This window comes from Thunnus albacares, chromosome 16 (assembly GCF_914725855.1).
Source record: "Thunnus albacares chromosome 16, fThuAlb1.1, whole genome shotgun sequence".
Lineage (NCBI taxonomy): Eukaryota > Metazoa > Chordata > Actinopteri > Scombriformes > Scombridae > Thunnus > Thunnus albacares.
The window spans coordinates 1,540,522-1,563,886 of NC_058121.1; the positions used below are offsets into that span (position 1 = coordinate 1,540,522).

A 23,365-nucleotide genomic window follows, 5' to 3' on the forward strand; every position below is an offset into this window, starting at 1 on the left:
CAATAAATAAAAAGTGCAAAGCAATAATCACCCTTGAAGTTCTTCCCTACATGTTACACACTGTGCTGTCTCTGTGTTATGGGTGTATAAATAGTTAGAGGTCTGTCTGCAAGGAGGCGATGAGTAAAGTTTTAGCTCAGTAGTCAACACAGTCGTCTAGGATCTGAGAGACTCCAGTTTGAGACCCGGTGTGGGGACTTCCTTCATAAGATAGTTTATTCATAAACACTTATTGTAACACTTTCATTTTCTAAAATTGAAAGCGTAATAAAAACAAAAACAGGATTTTTAAGCCTTTTTCCAGTTTTATTTGAATACAAATACAAATACAAATAATTTTGCTGCCTCAACAAATACAGATACAAATACAAATACTGGGCTCTCTGCACATCCCTAGTTTTGATACAAGATTTCATCCTGGAAAACATCACTGTGTATTCATTGAGCCCAGCAGCTGGAAGTGGGATCAGCCAGGAACCTGTGGGGCATCTTTAGATGATAACATGACTCGCCACCTGTAACTCCTATTTCTCACCTTCAAACCTGTTGAGATGGATTGTTTATAACAATGGCCTACGTTTCTGTAGCAAAGACCAATGACAGCACAGTGGATGGTGTATTTTTGTATGAGGGTTCGTATTTATGTGTGAGTGAAGCACAGATCTGTCAGTCATGTACATCCTACTTGAAATGACGTCTGCCTCAAGCAAAGTCCCACTGAGCTGCAGCCAGTCTACAGTGAGGCAAAAGAAAACTGTGGGCTGGTGTTGTCAGGCTGTGAGATACAGTCCTGCACATATAATAGTTAACAACATACAGTAGATGTGATGATAAACACGTAAAGTGGCCCACATCTAAGAGGACATAATGAAGACTTTTACATTAAAGTTTTTATAGTTATAATTTATACTATACTACAGAGTTATAGTTTTGTAGATTTTTTTTTAACTTTATCTGTTTTTAATTTTTAGTTACATGTCTTCCGTATTCTCAGATGGTACCACACTAGTGTTGTGTGGTTGATGACAACTTTTATCACCACAGATGCAGAATACATTAATTCCAAACATTCAACATACAATGACAAATTTAATTCTTGTAATTATTACAAGGTGACACAGAACTTTTATTTTAACATGTGAGATATGAGGATTCTTCAAATAAAATCTATATAGACTGATAATATTGACACAGGAAACTACTGTTCTGTTGGTGTACAATGTGTAATGGTTTGATGACATGATGCTTTGAAGTTATGTATTTTTGGATGTGAATGAGACTGATGTTTTGTACATGTCTTATTACTTGAAATAATCTAATACATTATCATTTACACAGCATCATTGGTGACTGAGTAAAAGTTGGATGAATTAAGCTAATAAATAACCTTTTATTCTTTCAGGATCTGATAGATGTGTCTGTTACTTTCTTTATAGACTGGGAAGGCTGCTGAAAACTGTCTGTCTTGACTGCAGCTTTTTGTCACTGCTCCAGCTGCAGACACCTGCTCTCATCCACGTCCCAGGTAAAGCATCTCAAATGAGCCTTTTCTTGAGAAACTTTATTTTGAAGTTTCTGAGTTGGGGGTGTGGCATCCTACAGAGGCCGTCCTGTTCTCATTGCATGACTGATAAAAATTCCATCGTTTTGTGGTGTGTATATACAGGCTTTGCTTTCACCTGCTCTGTGAAACATGGTGATGAAGTGCTGAAATGTGCTGGTTGAAGAGAGACCAGACTCCAGTGAGTTGTTTTTTTCACATTTGGACCTTTGTTTGCACCTAGATTAAGTACCTGGTTGGCAGCTGTCACACTCTTCCTTATTTTACCAAAAAAGCACACCATAGCTATTGAATGGGATTTTCCTACTGCACCCAGTGTAAGCTCATATCTGGAGACACTAAAAGTCTTCTTTGCAATTGTGCTGCTGTTGAAAGTTCAACTGTTTTGAGAACTCTTCCATATTGGTGCAATGACTTCCCTGTTGGAAGCACATTATAATGCAAGATCAGTCTTTTTAGTGCCTCTTTCTCAACAGGGAAACACTGTCTGAGGAAACACAAAGAGAGAATTTGATGCTAAAAAGACTGTAAATGTGTCAGATATCCACTTGATATGACTAACTCAGACTGCTGAAGCCTTATATAAGCTTCACATCAACTTTTAAATGCATTTTTGCACTAAATGACTGTGTGGACTCACTATGGATTTTGTACCTCCATCACTTACACTAAAAGCACATTTTTTTAAGGCAACCTTGAAGAATTTAATTAAGTAAAAAATAACACTGTAAAAAGCTGGTATTGAATGTAATTTTGAATTGTAGCTTTGTTTATTTGTTAGGATCCCCATTAGCTGTGCCCTAAAGCACAGCTAGTCTTCCTTTACACATTTAAAAACATACATTAAAAATTACAGTCAACACAAATGACAAACATAAGTGTCCATAGTGTCCATATCAGGAAATTAGCTGAAACATGAAAAAATCATATATTGCTCTGCATGGTTATGGTTATAAATATATCATTATGTCCCCAATGTTCTTCTCCATGTGTAAACAATAAAGTCTAATACATGTGTTAGTGCCCAGTGCTGGCTAACACCACTATAGCACACTTCCTACTTTCTCATACAAATTGGTTAAACACATCAATGTACCTCTGTCCCTCTTACTGTGGAATATCTGCCTGCAGAAAGCAGGTCATGTTATAAATAGCATTTAATACCATCCTCTCCACTCCTATGTGTTTTAAATTGGCAGTGTGTGTGTGTGTGTGTGTGTGTGTGTGTGTGTGTGTACTCTGTGGCTCCACAGTGGATCCATTTGTATTGAATTAGTGTATAAATAGGCTTCCATTCAAAGGCCTGACTGACTGGCCAGGACGAATACACACACATATCATGGATACGATCTAGCACTGTCTACTTATTCAACTGGATCTCACTCACAATCGCAGGTTCTGCATGTTTCTACCGGCTGCTCTGGTTTCCACCACAGTCCAAAAACAAGCAGATTACAGTAGGTGAAGTGGAGACTGAAACATCCATAGGAGTGAATGTGAGTGTGTTTGTCTAAATGAGTCAACCTTGTGACAGACTGGTAACCTCTCCAGGAGTACCAATCCTCTCCACCCTCCAGCGATTAGTTTTCAAGTTGTTGTAAAGCAGGTGTTATTCTATTTTCTTATTTCCAACAAATCTCATGAAAAGACTAAAACCACCAATACTTTCCTCAGTCATTTCCTAAGACAGCTGGTCACTGTAGTTTTTAACAAACATTAAATATAACAGGAGGAAATTTGTAAATTTGTAATATTAATTATCATTATAACGGTTTTCTAGTGAGCATTTCTGGTAGCAGGACGGTATGTGTGGGATTGAGTCAAAATAAACTACAGTGTGTGTCTTCATAGTGATGAAGGAACAATGCAGCAGTGTGGAGTAAAGGCTGACAAACCTTTATTTAGACCATTCCCCATGTAAATCCTTAAATAATAGAATAGATAATAACCAAACAAACTGCACTCTTTACTGAGCATCATAGATAAAACACACTAACTCACTATATGCAATAAAAGGCCAACATTAGCTTGAAAAAGCAGCATACTAATACTACATCTTTCTGATGTTAATGGGAATGTAATTTGCTATTTGAGGATATTTTAACTCCACATGTACTTACAGAAATCTTGACTGAAAGACTGTAATATTTCTCAGGTTAAGATATATTGAAGATAGTGCTGTTAATGAAGGCACCATAGTGTAAATGAAGTGTCCAGTCTGACTGAGATCTCAGGACTAATTTAATCGCTGCTTTAACACTCCTGTAAGCCCCTTTGCCATCTAAAATTAGCTCCTTAAGTTGAGACCCTCATCTGTTGGAGACCAGCTCTCAGTGTAAGGAGATGTCAGCATAGCTGCTCATCAACGCTAACAACCACCACTTCTCTCCTACAAGCCATACAGGTAGCTAAATAGCTGTTGCTGCCATCAGTCTCTAAAGCTGGTTTACAACAGATGCACTTTTACCCCATTTTAATTACACATTCTAACATTTACACCATTTTGTTAAAAAATAAGTTTGCGTGTGAGTGGCAATTACTATGGTAATTCAGTTAATTGCTAGCTAGTTTTATACTATGCACCATTAAAACACAATAAGAAAATGCTAAGGGTGTACCATGTTTACATAATCTTGATGCTCTGTCTTGTAAAGGCTCTCTGTGTCTAGTCTGAACACATTTCAATTCATATAATGCGCACATGGTATATATACTTAACCCTCCTGCTGTGTTCGTTTAATGTGTTCCCGGTCCAAAATGACCACCCCATTATAACTGATTATAAACCCATAATAATATATCATATCATTATCATTATCATATGTTGTGTTAGATCTTTTTATGAAGTTAAGTTCTTGTGAACATTAGAAGTTCTGTAGGCCTCATGGACCTGGGCTCATACAACTGGTTTTTCAGTAAAAAAACAAAGCATAATGTATAGTTTATTTTGAATATAACAAATACTCAGATGAAACATGGTGTGCTATTAATCACAAACTGCTTTGTGTCAAAGTTTAATACAGACATTTGTTTTGAAACCATTTCAGTTTTTTTAAATAGTGGTACAAAATAACATCTGTTGTGTTCCCAGTCAAAACTGACAGTATGATTTTATTAGTAAAGAAAGGACATAGGCTCAAAACTACACATATTACAAATAACAACAGTAAAAATAACAGTATTACTAACAATAACAACAAACATTAAAATATTCACAATCTGTCAATCAATGGTAGTTACATTTTGTGTGTTCTCATGCACATGTTGGGGGAAAGATTTGGTAACACTTTCTATGGAGCCCATTTCTATAATGCATTATAAACATACTTATAAAGCATTAGCTATAATCTGCCTATAGAGCTGTATAATTATAGTTATAAGCACTCATTCATAATGCTTTATATATATATATATATATATATATATATATATATATATATATATATATATATATATAAGCATGTTATAATGACTTATAAGGTCAAATATCATAATACTTCATAAATGCTGGTCACTCACTGACCTTTATTTTGTAAGGATCATAGTGCAATATAATTCTAATAGTTGTAAGACATTATAACCATTTTATAATGTATTATCACTGTATAATGCATTATAATGTGATTCTAAGTTACTGTAAGCGGTCATTGGGTACTTTAAGTAAGGTGAGAAAAGTATCATTAGATCTATGTGTAGTAGGAGGGTTTCCACACCGGGTTTCAAACCCTTGTCTACACTAACCAGTCAACCAAAGAATTAAGCCATTGGGGGCCAGAGCCAGTGCGCCTAGTCATCCATGGTCATTGCTTATCATCAAAAAGTTGTGTCAAATTGGAATACTCAATTTCTTATATGACCCGTTAAACAAATACATTAATTTTACATCGTTTTGTGTGTTGTTGCATAGTGTCACCGTGCAGGCCTGTGCCCTCTAGAGAACAATGACCATGGATGATTGGACACGCTGGCCCTTAGCCAATAGCTTAATTCTTTGGCTGACTGGTTAGTGTAACCATCTGTGGTTTGGGAGACCAGGGTTTGAGATCCAGTGTGGGAACCCTTCTTCACTACACATAGATCCAATGATATTTTTCTCACTTTACTTAAAACATTCAATAACCACTTACAGTAACTTATATTCACATTATAATGCATTATAACAGTGATTATAATTCATTATAAAATGATTATAATGTATTACAAGTATTAGAATTATAATACACTATGATCCTTGCAAAAACAAATGTCAGTGAGTGACCAGCAATCATGAAGTATTATGATACTTGACGTTATAAGTCATTATAGAATGCTGTGTAATGTGTTATGATTATTGTTATGAATAATTTTTATACAGTCACAATACAATTACTATGTAGTTTTATACACTAATTGTAGTCTCACCCATTCATTTCTAATGACCGCTCATTTTTGACCAAGAACACCACAGGTGTACAAAAGTTAAATAAAAGACTCAAAATTTAATGAAAATTATCAAAATGTATTTTGTGTGTTTAGATGTTTGGACAAAGTCATGGAGTCTTATGACAGTCAGATTAAAAGAACAACATTTTTCAGAGAGAAAATGTTTAAATCTGTCCAATTTTACCGTAACACAACAGGAAGGTTAAACAAATATGTGTTGTATCACATTATTATAAACTAGCTGACATACAGAAACCCTTGTAGAAACAGTGTTTGGCATCGAGGGCAAAGTTATTTTAGGGAGTTTGTTTGAACATTCAATACAGGTCCACAGTTGTTTTTTAACCCAGGGGCCCCATAGCAGTTTAATCAGTGAGTGCTGATTTATCTCAGTGCACAATTATGATAAAATACAAACCCAGGTCTAACTGAGCCATATAAAGGCTATATGTTTGCTGTCATGAATCCTCTAGTTTAGTCAAAGACACAAAGTGTACAAGGTGTGAGAGACTTACAGTGTAGTGATGCAGCTCTTAGCACATCATGATGCTCCGTCTACATCCAAATATGCATCCAAAGAATCTGTCATTGCACATATTTCATTTCAACCCAGTGTCATGGCAGTTCATGAAATAGTCACAAAATTTAATCTATACATTTGTGTACATGGACACGAATTTTCCATTTTTTTCATGACACTCAGCACAACTTTCAAACTAATGTATTTCAGCCTTATTTCCAGCCTGTCTGTTATGATGCATGAGCTGGTTTTGTTCCATTTCTTAAAAAGGATGCCTGATTAACTTTCACACAGCTCCATAGATGCACATTTAATAAGCTTGCAAGCTGTTTTATGTATTTTTCTCAATAACATTGGCAGTAGCAGGTGCTAACAGGCTAAGCTAACAGTGTGTTAGTGGCATGGCATTAGTAGCAGTCCAGATGGTCCAGATTGAGCGGAGGAGCTGTATGGCTCCCACCCTGAGCGTGATGTCAGAGGAAAATGGTCACCGTGTGGGTCTATTGTATTGTGAGCAGACTTGGCATGTTCGACTCCTGTTTTGGCTAAAATATCTGAAATAAACCAACATCTTTAGTTTTTCTTAACATAAATCATCCAGATGCAGTGTAAATACTAGTCAGCTGTTCTAGATGTTTGATATATTCAGTAGATATATCTTTTTACAACCCTATTTACAACCCTAAACCAGAAAAACTACAACTGTGGTGCTGATTTCTATCAAGCTGCATGGCACGGCTCTAGAGAATTGTAGGTTTTAGAAAATATTAGTGTTTTTCCTAGAATTGGAAGTTGTGAATACTGAATTGAGAGTACACTGAGGAGTTTAAGGGGCTGGTAAACACATTTGTGTAATCAGATTTTAAACATCTAATTGTTAAATGGGAGAAATATATTTTAACCATATTTTACCCATATTTGATAGTGTCCCCAGTTGTTGACTATACTCACATGATAGCTGAGGTCAAGAGCTCTCTTATTTTGACAGCGAGTAGACAAAGTTTTTATTTTTTGTGTTTGTTTTAGTGTTTTGTGTCTGATAATTATTAAATTTTGATGGAGTGTTTCTATTTTAACTGGCGCAGCTTTTATAGCCTTTGCAGCACTGATTTAGTGGCCCAGGAAACTCACAGACGAGTTGCATGAATTGTAAGTCATCTCATGCGATGCTACTCAGTCAATCAAATCTGTGCATTCCGATAAGCATTACGACTCGAGTGAGATACACACACACACACACAGGGGAGAGATGAGACGAGAGACTACAGTTGAAGAAATGAGTGAGTCAGAGAAAAGTAATTTCACATGGCGTGCTCTGAAAAGAGAAAATTAGCCAGCGAAAACAGAGCTTTTAATCAGAATGGACAGAATCTTACATACTCATTCCTCCCACAGGCAGTTCAAAACCAGTATGTCTCATATGTTCCAAGACCGTTGCGATTGTGAAGCGCCACTACAAGACAAAGCACAAATCTTTTGAGCAAACATACCCATTCGAATCTGAACTGAGGGCACAGAAAATAAACGATCTAACAGCCCAGTATGATCAATCCACCAGAATCTTAACACATTTCAGACTTAAAATCCTGGCAGGACAAGCTAGAGCTCGCTTATCTCAGTGAACAAGAGAAAGTGGGTTAGTGGGATGTAAGAGGGAAAGAAAGAGAAAAGGGTTCGAGTGTTACGATGTGTTGAGATTGTATAAAATTGGTTGAGACTATTAAGATGTGAAATAGAGTTAACAAAAAAGATGAAAAAGGGAAACTCAAGCTACCCTTTTTATTTAATTTTACTAAAACAAAGCACTTTATTTTAAGATGCACATTTTTCAAAAGCTCTCTGTTATGTATTTTATTTTTAAATGCAGCCTGTATTTTACTGAAATGAGAAAAGAACATTCATTTATTATTAGAGTACTTATTATTAATAATCCCTCCAGTTAAATGTGAAAACTGACAATAATTATTATTGAAATAGTATTGAACTGTTGTTGATACAACTACTAGGTTACTAAAATATGTATGGCACTGACTCATAACACAAATTAGACTTTATGATGTTCCGGACCTTTGTTTGAGGAAATTTTCTCTAACTTGACCTCTTTGAATTTTAATTGAATATCCCTGCTCTATGTAAAACACTCTGAATTTCCTTGTTGTTGAAATGTGTTATACAAATAAACTTGCCTTGCCTCTCCTTCATACAGCTGTTCTGTTGCATACGTGATGTCATTGAATCAGATGTGGTAACTCACAGTGTGCTGCAGGCTGTAGCCACCAAGCCCACAGTGTTCCAGTTTAATGTTTTAAAAATGATTAATCACTAACAGTGTGGTTACTCTGTAGTGCAGACAGGCCATAATGTTGTTGACGGAAGACTCAGACTGTTGCCTGTGTTGTTGAGTCAAGTAATGAGCCTTTTCAGTTGCCTTTCCGCTGTTAGGGTCTTGGCCATTGTCCAGTTCAGCACCACGAACAGCGCCACTGTGTTGCAAGAAATAAATCTCAGCTTTGTTAGTGAAATGTCCTTCAAAAAGTGAAAACTAATGCCCCCCCCTCCCCACTGGGTCTGTCAGCCACACATTCTTGGAAATATAAAATTAAATGAGCAACTTCACATTTTACAATCGCAGGCCTCAAAAATACCTTTTCTTAACAGAGATGGTGGCGTTTGGATTTGGGTTGCGGTGGGCCAGTGGCAATTTGAAATGGACTGAAGCCCACTGACAGCAGACAACCATAAGAGGAGTCAAACGCGCCACATCCACCCACAACACAATGCTCTTCCGTAGCCTTCTGCTACCAAAAAGTGCTTTATTTATCAGAATCAAAGGAGAAATAATTAAAACCGATGGCCTTAATGTTAACTTATTGTGTAATTATCTACACAACTATTTCCAATATTCCATTAGATTTGCTGTGAATATTAATGCTCCCCAGAAGATAAACCATTTGTATTTTGAACATTCTATGAACTTTACTGTAGCAACAAAACACTCTTACTAAACCTTCAACAACAGTAAAATTGTTTGTATCCATGTTTGTTCCCTCGAACATGTTCATATTGGTATATTGGTGATATTATTTGTTAGATAGAGAGTTTGTGATATACTTTTTGTTTCTCCCCATGGACATATTCCTCCAGGAGCATGCTGCTGATATCAGTAAACAACATCAGTAGAGTATCAGTGGCGGCTGGTGACTCAAAAAATTGGGGAGGACAGGAGGAAAACCAACATGGAATCTTACAACAAACTGCATCAAACTATATCATTGTCCCCCATCCGATGAAATCAGAGGGCGGAGGGGCAATTTTATATGCCAATAAATCAATTTGCTTTCAAAAACAAAAATATACATATAGTCTCTACAAAGTGAAACAAAGTGACAACAAAGTGAAATTCAGATTCATAGTATTCTTTTATTGTGACAACAGATTTATATTCTCATCAAAAATAGATAACATATCACATGATTTACATGTGTTTACTATGTATTTTCTTAGTTTACAGAAATATATAAAGTAGCACAAAGCTTATAATGTAATACAGGTTCAGATCAGTGCTGAATACTAGAAAGATTGAACACTAAAAACATTCACAGATCTAAAAGTGTAGGTTCACATCAGAAAGTATTAATGTATGTATCAAATACATGACTTACACACTCTTATCTATATGCACCACATACAAAATATAGCCTGCAAAGCTCACATGTTAACAGTAGGCGTGCAACAGATCACAAAGCTTCTGAACTTCCGTACGGATTACGGATCAACTGCGATCCGTTACACCACTAGTTAACACTCGTTATTCTAGTAACTTTAAGCTTATTACTCAATATACGGCTCAGCTAAACTAATGAAATTGTCACAAGCCCGCAGCTAGACCTCCTGCACACTCATTCACTAATCACACAACATCAACAGGTGACTTAACAACCACTCAATTAAAAACTGGATCAATTCCAAATGAATGAGTGAATCCAGACAGCTCACTGTAACTTCAACAAGCAAACTACCTACAGAACATTATATGATCTCTGCTGCATTCTTGTTAAGGAGATAAATTCACACAACAGCCACACAGAGACATTTAACCATCAGAGATGAAATTAGTGACCAAAGAGACAGAGAGAGAGAAGCTGTATCTGACTCACGTTATCTGACATCTTCTTCTTTCTATCATGAAAGAATTTCTGAGATTTGATAATGTTCATTTCAACCATTTTTTTTTTATATTGATATTATATTTGATATATTATATTATATTTTATATTATATATTTGATCTCCCTCTTGCCTCTCAAAAAATAGAGAAGGATCAACCTCCTCTGCCTCTGTGGACCGGCCTCCACTGTGAATATACATGCAAACTAGAGTCTTATCATACACTACTTCATGTACAAATGCAACTTTGTGCACACAGTCCATTGCATGGAGAATTAATTCATTTGAGAATTTAACAGACACAAGCCCAAAGGAGAAAAAAAAAATCTTATGTGAGATTTGTAGCTCAAGGTTTACACAGATTTGGAATGAAACTCCTGGTGCTACATGAAGTGTTGCCATGCACACGCCACATTGTGTGTGAACAGTTTGGCAGACGGTTATGTTTGGCAGAGAAATTATTTTTGCAACATTTGCACTTTATTAGATGAAATTGAGAGATGAGAGAGGGATAAGAGACAAACTACAGTGTTGGTTCCATTGAAAGACACTCTATATTGCCAAAAGTATAGTATATGGACACTGTCTGGGGCTGTTTGTCATGGTGTCTTGACTGCTTAGTTCAAATGAATGGAAATCTAAATGCATATATACAACACAGTGATATTTTAGATTGTAGTGTGTAGGCGTGTGCCTGAATACAAATACATTATTCAGCAAAGCACAAATAGTGTTTTTTTTACGAATATTTGTTTCACATAAATATTTTTAAAAAAATATTTGTTAGTTAGAGGTCTGTCTGCAAAGAGGTGAAGAGTAAAGTTTTAGCTCAGTAGTCAGCACAGTCATCTATGATCTGGGAGACTCCAGTTCAAGACCCAGTTTGGGGACCTCCTTCATAAGGTAGTTTATTCATAAACACTTATTGTAACAGTTTAATTTTCTATAATTAAAAGCATAATAAAAGCAAAAACAGGATTTGTAAGCCTTTTTCCACTTTTATTCGAATACAAATACAAATACAAATAATTTTGCTGCCTCAACAAATACAGACACAAATACAAATACTGGACTCTCTGCAAATCCCTAGTAGTGTGCTTCCTTGCCTGTTTACAGATCTCTTTATCACCGCACTTTGCCTGCCATGTCCCATGTTTTCAGTGGTGCAATTAGATCTGGTGTTGTGCTCTTTGACCAGTTTCAAATGAAATATCATTCACGTCAACATCCAACTCATAGCTACAAATGGGAAACTCAGATCTTTTTTGAAAATGTGGATGCTATAAAACATAGCAGCAGAAAAATGCCCTCTTTTTTTAATTTCTCCATCTTGCCGACTTATGTATAATATACATGACGGTGTACAGGATGTTACACACCATACCGTTCTTGTTCTCTGTTGATGTTCTATTCACCTTAATAAGAGCACACAGGCTCCGTCTCTGAGAAATGAGAGGAGTGTGGAGTGCCAGGCTGCAGCCTGCATTGAGTGAGAATGTAACCCAATTTGGTGTGAAAGCACTGACTTGCCATCTCTGATGATGAGTGCTTCTCTGGGTGGCTTTGGGACACAGGAGAGGATGGATGTTGAGAGAAAGACCTGACAGGCTGCTGTGAAATCAGAAATTAGGGGTGTGTGAGTGTGCATGCTGGTGTGTATGCATGCACATACAGTACTAGTCAAAAGTTTGAACACACTTTCTCATTGAAGTGAATGGGAAGGTGTGTCCAAACTTTTGACTGGTACTGTATGTGCATGCGTATAGAGGAGTTATATGCCTTTTCCTGTGTGTGGGTGCAACATAATATCACTTTAACAGCACCATCAACAGGCATATATATTCTTCCTATAGTTATATTCCATCCCTCACCATCCAGATTTTTGCAGGAGAGCAGAGTGTGATGACTCATTCTCATAGCTGGCGGATACGATTAAAAAATAAATACACAGCTTGGGTGCTGTCTGACTCAGGGGACTAAATAGCATTAACTTGTGAGGTTGAAAAAAAAAACTTGCAGGTTTTTAGCCTGGCTCTTGCTCTTGCATTTTCATAGATTTGTCCATCATCACTAAAAAGAAGTCAGACGGACAATCCGCAGTCAAATGATCACAGACACATGGAAAAAAAACTAAACTAAATGGTTAGTCAAACTTATTCGGAAAAGAAAACCATGTTCCCAGATTTCAGCAAAAACTTGAAGTACTATGTTGGTATAGCCGATAAAATTGATGGCCACAGCTATAAAAAAAATAAAACCCTGTATGTAATAGACTGTAGTTTTCATTTAAAGGGTCACAATCCAATACTTTAATTTTTAAAATAACAGCTGCATTCCATTTACCTTTCAGATATTGTGCATGCTGGTTAATTGACTGGCTTACTGGAACACTTGAGTAGACTGGAATTATCCTTAATTTCATCATTAACACCTGTGTTTCTACACCTGAAACAAGTCAGAATGCCTGCTGTGAAAGAGGAATAGTAGAGTCAAGTACACAAGAGTAAAGTTCTTGGGTTTTGCTTCCTTGACATTGCAGCAACAATAGCAATAAAATAACAAGAGAAACAGCAGTAAATATAGCACTAAAATTACAATACAATAAAAATATAAATAATATAAATAATGTATAGTGTGTATAAAATGCTGTGTCTGTGTGCAGGTCCTGCCTTAATAAATGCATATGTATATGTAGTTGTTTGCATGATTATGTATGCACAGCTATGTGTGTGTGTGTTTCACAGACACAAAGGTTAGTGTTAGTGTCCATTATTCATAAGCCTGGTTGCTTGGTGGAAAAAACTGTCCCGGAGCCTGATGGTCCGGGTGTCGAGGCTGTGGTATTGTTGGGGTTGCTGGGGACTTTGATAATCCTGCGGGTGTTGCTGACACACTGTCCATTGTAAATGTCCTGGATGGAGGGAAGCTCACATCCACTGATGCTCTGGGCTGTCCGCATGACCCTCTGCAGCGCTTTGTGGTTGTGGGCAGTGCATCTGTGGAAGGCCGGTAGGATCTTGTGCCCCATGCCAAACTTTTTAAGCTGCCTCAGGTGAAAGAGATGTTGTTGTGCCTTTTTCACCACATGGCTGGTGTGCTCGTCCCAGGTGAGGTCCTCGGTGATGTGAACGCTGACTCTCTCTACAGCTTACCTGTTGCAGGTAATCAGGCCTATCACTGTAGTATCATTGGCGAACTCAATTACCAAGTTGGAGCTGTGCGTGGCCATGCAGTCGTGGGTGTACAGGGAGTAGAGGAGTGGGCTCAGGACACAGCCCTGGGGGGCTTCTGTGTTGAGGGGCAGAGGTGCTGGCGTCCATTCTCACCACCTGGCATTGACCTGACAGGAAACCCAGGATCCAGCTGGGGTTGAGTCCTAGGTTCCTGAACTTGGTGTGGAGTCTGGAGGGGATTATGGTGTTGAATGCTGAACTATAGTCTATGAACAGCATCCTCACATAAGAATTCCTTTTCTCCACGTGGGTGAGGGTGGTGTGGAGTGTTGTGGCTATGGCGTTGTCTGTGGATCTGTTTTGTTTGGTAAGCAAATTAGTGAGGGTCCACGGTGGGCGGTGACATGCTACAGATTAGGTCTTTAACATGCTTCTCAAAACATTTGCTCACTATGGGAGTGAAGGACGCCAGTCATTTAAGCATGTTACCTTGCTTTTTTTCTGTACCAGAACAATGGTGGATGACTTGAAGCAGGAGGGGACCACACACATGGACAGGGAGAGGTTGAATATGTCTGTGAATACACCAGCCAGCTGTGCTGTGCATGGTCTGATCACCTGGCCTGGAATGCTGCCTGACAAAACTATTCAGCTTGTCCAGGAGGGAGGCAGCAACGAGAGCTGTGCAGTTGGATCTCCCTTTAAAGTCCAATATTGTGTTTAGTCCCTGCTACATACTATGTGAGTCATTATCACTTAGCTGTGTCTCTGTCTTCTCTCTGTATTTCCGTTTTGCTGCTGTGATCACTCCGCCGAGGTTATAACAGGCTTTTTTTTCCCTCTGCTTTGTCTCCGGAGGTAGAGTACGGGCAAAACTAGCTACTGCTTTAACTTTCCAAATTTCTTCTCAAATTTCTTTATTCTGATGGTTCAGAGTTGCAAAATGCAGACTGAAATATTATAACGAACGAACAAATTTGTCCCATCATTCATTGAAATTCTGAAACAGCAATCTTCAAATACTGTGTTGTAGGAACGATACATGGTCACAGAGCACTTTACAGATGGTGTGAACACTAGCATGTGCAACATTTCAGTTGTTGGTCATATGTTGAATGTGCAATATCCTGCTACAATGTGCAATACTAGTGCAATATTATTTTCCTGGTTTATAAGCTGTAGTAGTTTTTATGAATGTCAATGGTCTTATTGTGTTTTTTTTGTTTTGATTTTTATTTGAATAATATATGGTATGCATGTAAGTATGTTTTCGAGATAAGTGTTTTGTGATGCAGTAGTGCTGAACCCAAGAAAAATTTCCCAAACGGGACAATTAAGTTTATCTCATGGCAGAGTCACTATATGTGTCACCCACATATGCCTTTTTTTCAGGACAGTTAGGCTATTCAGAAATGCCATCATTTTGCATGTGAGTAGTACTATACATACTCTAGCAGACTTGTAAATGTAATTTTTGTAATTTTTCGTCCAGATATTTTCAATACAGTAAATATGAATGGACTGAAGGGACTGTCAGGTTCTTGTCAGAGTCTTAGAAATGTCAAAAAATGTATTGATTCTGCCAAACAAACACAATATAGAAAAAAACAAAACAATTTCCATTGATTTGATCACTCTGATTGATTTGCTGATTGTAATTGTTCTATATCAGCCAGAAAGTATCAATACATTTAGTGACATTATTCTGATTGATATCAAGTTGTGATGTCACACTCTGTGTTAGACTGGGTTACTTTTACTGGAGAAAAAGTCAGAAATTTGATGATTTTGAACAAAGATCTCAAGTTATAAGAAGTGTCTCTCTTTTCTCTGATTTCAAAGTGGATTTATGATGCTGATCTTTAACAGATACCAGAGAAATTAAGGTTCAGCTGATTTTTTACAGCATGTGTGTGATGTCTGTGTGTTTGACAGAATTATGATTTTGAGATAAAGGGGTATGAACTTTGGTGCAAAGGGTTAGTTAGCACAGGTGACAAGGACTGTCAAGGAGCTCATTCAGGCTACATGTCATCTCACCTGTTGTATTCATTTCTTTCTTTCTTCTTCTTTCTTTCAAGTTACAATGGTGAATTAAGAATTAACAATCTATTTGTGCTGGTCAGACCAACAGTAGGGGAGCTCTGCATGAAGGCATTCATGAGCTTCTGTAACTTCTGATCAGGGAAGCCATTTTTATAGTCACTTTGGTTGTACTGAATGCCCCAAATCTGGTTCTGCATTTCCACACAGACCTGTGAAAGGAATACAAAAACAATAGCAAAAAAAAAAACTCTGGTGGGACAAACAAAGATATATGACAAATGTGTGCTGGTGAAATGAAGGCAGGTGAAAAAGAAAAAAATGTCATGTCTGACTTAGCAGGTGAACATTTTCACACATGGAATCATCCGTTTGAGTGTTTGTACAGTAAACATGGCTGTGCAGTGTTGTAGAATCAGAGCACTGACAGTTAGTCGGCTGTAGAGGTGTCTTTTCTCCCAGGGTGCACGTGAAGACGCTGCTGATGAAGCAGTGCGTGAAATATATGCAGCTGGATTTTCCCATGGGGCTCCTGCATATAGTGTTTGCCAACAGATATGAACACGTTTATGTCTTTGTAGTACAGTGTTGCTCTTAGGGTGCCTCTGAGGAGGTAGAGCTGTGTGTGTGTGTGTGTGTGTGTGTGTGTGGAGGTCCCTGGATTTAGCCCAGCTAATCAGATCAACTTGGCATGAATAGGCTTCAGGCATTAGTGTGCTCCTATTTAATTGCAGCATTGTCACTCTAAGAGGTCACTGCTTAGTGTAGAACCTGCACACAACTTTTGGAAGCTCCACATGGTAAAGTGAGAGCAGCCACATCACTCTGTGCTCAGTGATGTGTTATAGATGTTACTGCTCTATGATGAGCCATAAAACGTTTTGTAAATGCCACACATCAGCACTGTAATAACACACAGCCGCTTTCTCACTCTTATTACAGTTATGATAGTGTCGTGGCTGCCAAGTACCACAGGAATCACTGAAGTGCCCTCACCCTCACTAGTGTAACCATTAAAGGGTTGATTCACCTAAATCGCACAAAATACGCATTTTCTCTTCCTCTTGTGGTATCTAATCATGCAGATAGTCTTGGTTTTAAGATACTGTGGTGCTTACAGAACTGAAAATGTATGTTTAAGGCCCAACTGAACAGCCTTTGCGCTCATACCAAACTCCTATATAAAAATACACAATTTAAAATAGGCCTTGTTTGTAGGTGGAAGGCAAGCAACATGCTCGCCAGCATACCATCTCAATTGCAACTGTTCCACGTGCATTGACATGAGTTTTCTCTGATCCAGATAAAATGTCCAGATACAGATCATCTGAACATAATAAGAAGTGTAAATGGGGTCTTTAAAACCCACGGCTGCCATGTAAGAACTGTCTAGAGGGCAGTCTGTTATTTTCTATGTAAATGCATACACCAGCAGTTTGTAGGAGGTGCAGCAGTGCGGTACCAAACCGACCTGTTTTCCCTCATCCGACAAGCTCTCCACTTGGAGAATCCTGCTTCCTGTACCTTGACTTCTTGTCTTGTCAGGTGATAGCACTGCAAAGCATTAGAAAAGACGGGTGAGCTATAGGTGGTGAGATCAGCTATAAAGACTCCTGAAATCAGGGCTTCTCTACCAGACTCACTTTATATTCTACATATTATGATGTTAATATGCCGCATGGTTCTTTTGACGTGCTGCATCTCATTCAAAGGCGTCCCTTGACACGCCGCTGGCTGTGTGTTTCGGATTTTGCAAATCCATGTTCTCTGTAGACTTGTGTACACATACAGTGCATCAAAAGCAAGAGAAAGTAGGTGAAGTTCCCAGCATCTGCATACTTTATCTGGCTTCATATTGCAGATGAGCACTTGCATTATTATGGAAATTGACATTTTCCATATCCTGCACAGTAACAATAGAGTGCAGCTCTGTATCTGCAAGATTCAGAGTGAAGGCCAGCCTAAAGACACACTCTCTGATTTTGTTGTACCACCCAGCAGTACCTACAAATCCCAAAATGTCCTTCCTGCTCACTGTTTTGGAACTAAGCTGTGACAGCTAATAATAGTAAATAAGATGTTCAGCATTGGATCCTGCAGGGTCACATCACCTCTGTACAGCTGTAGAGGCTTTCTCCCCGCACCGTAACTATAAAGCCTATAAAACTCTAAATGGTGAATCCATGTTACCTCAATAAACCTACTAATCTAAATAACATAAATCCCTGATATATATTAGCATCTAATTAGCCTTGTAATTATACTGTACATAAATAAACTACAAAAAAACAAAACAGTCTCAAAAACATTAGTTATTAATAATCATTTTCATTGCTTAGAAAAATGACTTTCAAATAAATGAGAAAGTTCATTATTCAAACATAACTAGTTCAGAAGTAGTGAATTCATATGAAGAATATGACATGGATCTGAACCAGATCATAAGGAACAATGACAGGAGTTATGATGTGTCTGTGAGAGACAACAGAGAGAGATAAAGAGACATGAAAAACAATATCATTAAAACTTTTTGTGCATGTGTAGCCATGGCAACAGCGCAAATCTGGTAAGGACAGTTAAATCAGTAGTGTGACTGAATGTAAAACCTTAGTATCAAAACTTTTTCATCTCAACAGATGGAATCTATATTCTTCCTGAATGTGACCTGAATAACTAGTGTTTGTGTAAAGGACAGGTCAAATGCAGAGGATCAATTTCCCCACAGAGATCAATAAAGTACGTCTTTACTCAACAGTGCAGTGGACTCACACTCAGTGAGGTTTCCGTCTCAGATTGTGTCACTTGAATTGTTTTTACAGGCCCGTAGAAATAAAACTATCCAGTAGTTCACATGGAAAGATCAAACAAAACTAGGTCAAAACCTAGTATATGGCTGTACTGTGTATGGTCAATGTGTGAAATTGTGGCCAATGTGTTACAGTGATAGTCAGTGGTAGTGTCTATAATGTGAATTCCTGGATATTAAATGCTCATCTGCAATTTTCTGTTGTGGTCCCAGTAATATTTGTTGTTAAAGTGTACTGAAGTAGCATCACATGACATGGTAAAGCAACATTTGAATCAAAAAAGGGTTTAAATTCAGTTGCAGGAAGAATACTTTCCTCTCATATCTTGGGATGTTTGATTTGAAAGAAAACTTATTTTAATTATAGCTATTCTAATTCTCTGTTAACTCCCCCTGCTCTATCTGCAGATGTCTGTAAACATATGGTCTCACCCACATGTTTACGTAGGATTAGCATGCTAGCATGCTAACAGTCTGTCAGCCGTGATGTCTTTCAGCATACGCACGCACTGTAGACACAGTCAGTGATGGACAGACATTAGGGGTTATAGGGCTGGTCCGTGGCTGGTCTAGCTAAAAATATTGTCCTTATTTCCTATCTTGTTAAAGAGATAGCAATTTAGTATTTCGCTTCCAAAAAGAGGGACAGTCACAGGAGACTGAAAAGACAAAAAAAGGTCAAAATGAAAGCAGCAGAGGCCGAGATACAGCATCATGACTCTAAGAGCATGTCCGTGCTAAGCCGGATAAATTTGAAAACACTTTTTCTCTCCATTCTGACCCGCATGCCACACTAAGCTGGCATTTTTTTTCACCCAAAAACAAAGTTTCATCATTCTCTCAGACATGACAAAGCTCCATCATGACTAATCATGAGCAATAGACTGACCTTTATGTGTAAATTTGAGCTCTCCTTAAATTACCTCATGACCATTAAGATTTATTTTGCGACCCTTCGGGGGTCCCAGCCCCCATGTTGGGCAGCTCCCAGGGATTCCAAGGATTAGTATGGTTACAAACAACCTATTTGTCACTAGGTATGATGACTTGTTGGCCAAATTTGACTCTTGAAGGTGAGGGAGAGAGTTAAACAGTCACTTCACATAACTGGATTTTGAATTGGGACAGAGTCATTTTCTTGTTAGCAAAAAAATATGAGCCACAAGGAAGAACTGTACACCGCATACCACTCTCAACCCTAATGGTCGCTAACTCTCCCTCCTTCATTAACCATTCAGAAGTGCCCCTGAGCAAGGCATTTAACCCCCTAATTACTCCCCTGAAGCACCTCAATGCTGCAAAGGAGCAAATTATGTTCACAGGCAGCAGCCTTTGGTGGAATTGAAATGCATACAAAATTATAAACATTTATCTCATATCATACATGTGAACGCATGTCATATCATTAGTTCTCCATGCATTCCCACTTAACACACTGAAGTAGTAAAACTATCACATGCAATCCCTGTTTGCTAATTTCTGCAAGAATCTTCTGTGCTTTAGCTTGTTACTGTTTACTGCTACAGTGACCTACTATGCCTGCGATAGTGATCAAAGTTTCATCTCACTTTATCTCCGAAGAAAACACAGTATGTCAAAGAACAAATGTTACATGCATTGAGAATTGATAGCTGTAAAAAAAAAAGAAGCACAGTTTTCTGTCTTCAACATTGGGAGATGTCTGTTTTTAACATCAAAATGATTGTTTTATATTTATATCGTCAATGAATTTAGAGCAGAATTGGAGTGCTCAACAGCCCATGCTGATTTCATATTAGTACGTAATTTCAGTTTGATTGTCCTGATTGAGGTGTTATTTCAGAAAGTCATTCACTGAATGAATTGGGCATTTAATATGTTTTTATTTAGGGAGATCATTAGATTTTGTTTATGTGCCTGATAGAACTGTTCCTTTCCCTCCTCTCCAATGTAATTATAGCCATTAGGGCTCTGTCAGGGTGTACCATTGCCAATAGAAGTTGACAGCTTTAGCACACTTGCAGAAGTTGTTAATCACTTCCCTTTTTCTTAACGATGTGTAGTGTATATCCAGTCAAACAGAGCTGGCTGCTGTTGCCTTATAGGGAGTAACTTTTAAAGCCTCCGGGGCAGAGTTTGTGAGTTTATTGGCTCATTACTGGCTGATTCTTTGCAATAATATGATTCACAACAGTCTGTAGAAAGTATAAGTCCTTTATTTTCTCTCTTTTAAATTCATGTAGCCGTAAAGCAGCAGGATTATACAGTATGTATCGCATCTGTAGTCTCTAATTTTACAGATGCACTATGCTAAATGTAAGCAGAACCTCTACTGCACAGGTTTCTTTTAATAATTATTTAAATATACACAGTACCAGAATCTAATGATAACTAAGCTGTTTCACACACTTATGAGCTATTCCAGGGGGTCATATGATGGCATTTCTTGAGGAGAAAGACGCTAACTATTAGGGATGTGCAGAGGGCCCAGTATTTGTATTTGTATTTGTATTTGTATTTGTATTTGTATTTGTATTTGTATTTGTATCTGTATTTGTTGAGGCAGCAAAATTATTTGTATTTGTATTCAAATAAAAGTGGAAAGAGGTTTAAAAATCCTGTTTTTGTTTTTATTACACTTTTAATTTTAGAAAACTAAAGTGTTACAATAAGTGTTCATGAAGTGTTCCCTTGGGAGTACTTCATTTGTGTCAATAGTTCAGCTTTATCTCTGGGGAACACCCCCAACTCCAGGAGTGATGTCCAAATAAGGAAATATGCATCATGTAGCAGGTGGATGTGACTCCCCTCATTGAGACCTGCTGATAAACATAACAGTGGCGCAGAGGAGAGAGCCTGAGATAGTGATGTAACCGACCTGTGTGCTGGTATTTAACATGTTTTTTTTTTTCTTCCCAAAAACAAATAATTTTTAAAATGTTTGTATGAAACAAATATTCGTAAAAAAACCCACTATTTGTACTTTGCCAAATAACGTATTTGTATTCAGGCACACCCCTACTAACTATACCTCTACATCAATCGAAAGCTATAAGTAATTATTTTGTGCTGAGAGCATACAGCCCCAACTTTAACTCACATATAGACATTCATCTATACTGAAGGGTAAAGGGTAAAATAGGAAAAAAGCAACACAGTCCTACAACTACTGTCGCTAGTCAAACTATAGCTAATGCAAACAATCATGATGAACTAACATGAGAATGATGAACTGATCCAGACAGATTCCAATTTTATACAGTGAACACATTTGGAATAAAGCTGACCTTTTTTTAACTTTCAACCTGTGTTCATTTTATTTCGGCCTCTTGGGGGCAGCACAACAAGCAGTCAACACATCATTGACATATTTTCACCTTAAACAGCTGATATAACTAACTTTTTATCAAACAGTTGCTTCTACACATCCAGTAGGCACAGAACAACATTAGTATTCATTTAGAGTCATGTGCAATATTCACTCTCCTTTAAGCTCTGGTTTGATCTCCACCAAGTCTTGAGAAAAATATCTTGTTCTTTAGCTGCTAAATGATCGACTATGTTCACCAGCTTGCTAGATTTGCTTGTCTTTCAACCCAGAGAGGCCAGTGCAGCTTTGTTTTTCCTCCTTCCAAAATCTATAATCCCCATTTATCCTGAGTAATAATAATAATAACTTCTGTCATATTATCGTGGGGCATTCTCAGTGCCAGGCAATACTTTTATTTTATGTAAATGTACCTTGATTTTATAGACCACATGCAACTTTTGTAATCAACCCATTAAAACACATACTTTATATAGACAATGCACAGGGAAGACACATTGGTTATGGAAACATATAATACAATGAATTTGTGCATATCATATACACACTGAAATAAAAATTCAACCTCATCTGCCCTTGGCAGCATATCTGGGATGCTGTGTAGTAAAATCTGTACAACAATATTTGGAGCAAGAGGATGAGAGGATGTGATTGGCTGTTCTTTGAGCTCATTCCATCTCATTCAGTTGAGAGCACTTGTTTTGTTTTTAAATTAGATTCAGTGTTTTCTTGAGAGCATTTTCATATCTTGCTTAGGGCTCCACCTAGGCTCGAGCTGGCACTGATGAAACAGCACAGCAACAGTCATAGTATCCCCTCCTACATGCTCTGATCTGAGAAAAGTGAGAGTGAAGACTTGTAAGAACACTCTGTACATGTGCACGCAACCTAAACCCCCCCCCCCCCCCACCCCTCCTCAAAATGACCCTGCTCCTTTGTTGTTTTTGCTTTGTTTCACTGTGTGGCTGCCAGTGACAAAAGTTCATTTCGGCCCGTCAGGAATAATAAGCATGCATCACGCTCAGATTAAAACTTAATGTGCTCTTGCCGGCTGGCTGCTTGTCAATTGAATGGCCAAAGCAATAGGAGGCAGTGCAGTGGAAAGCTAAGTGGATCTGCTCCCTCTAGTCTGAAGCCCAGAAAAAGCTTGGAGCCTCTCCCCAAGTCAGCCGCAGACACTTGTTTGCCCTGCAGCTAGTAATACATCATAAGTGCAAACAACTTGTCAGCTACTTCAACCAGTTACCAAATCATTGCTCTTCGTCACGGCTTCTCCTGCGAGTTGTATGCATGCAAATTTCTCTCCAGTTAAATTCTTAGTTGCAAATGGATTCATTAATCTTACAGGGGTATATCAGTCACTTTCA

At 37.9% G+C, this 23,365-nt stretch overlaps 1 protein-coding gene across 2 annotated transcripts in view; it reads left to right on the plus strand.

Annotated features, from left to right (window-relative positions):
• The window catches only part of lrfn2b (leucine rich repeat and fibronectin type III domain containing 2b), a 171,923-nt gene that overhangs the window by 31,423 nt on the left and 117,135 nt on the right, over window positions 1-23,365 (plus strand). The window contains exons 2-3 of one of the 2 annotated variants that reach the window (XM_044330008.1): window positions 1,437-1,525; window positions 1,667-1,742. The gene's annotated coding sequence lies outside the window, so the exon portion shown is untranslated. The remainder of the gene's footprint in view (window positions 1-1,436; window positions 1,526-1,666; window positions 1,743-23,365) is intronic. The other variant, XM_044330007.1, reaches the window with a different exon arrangement.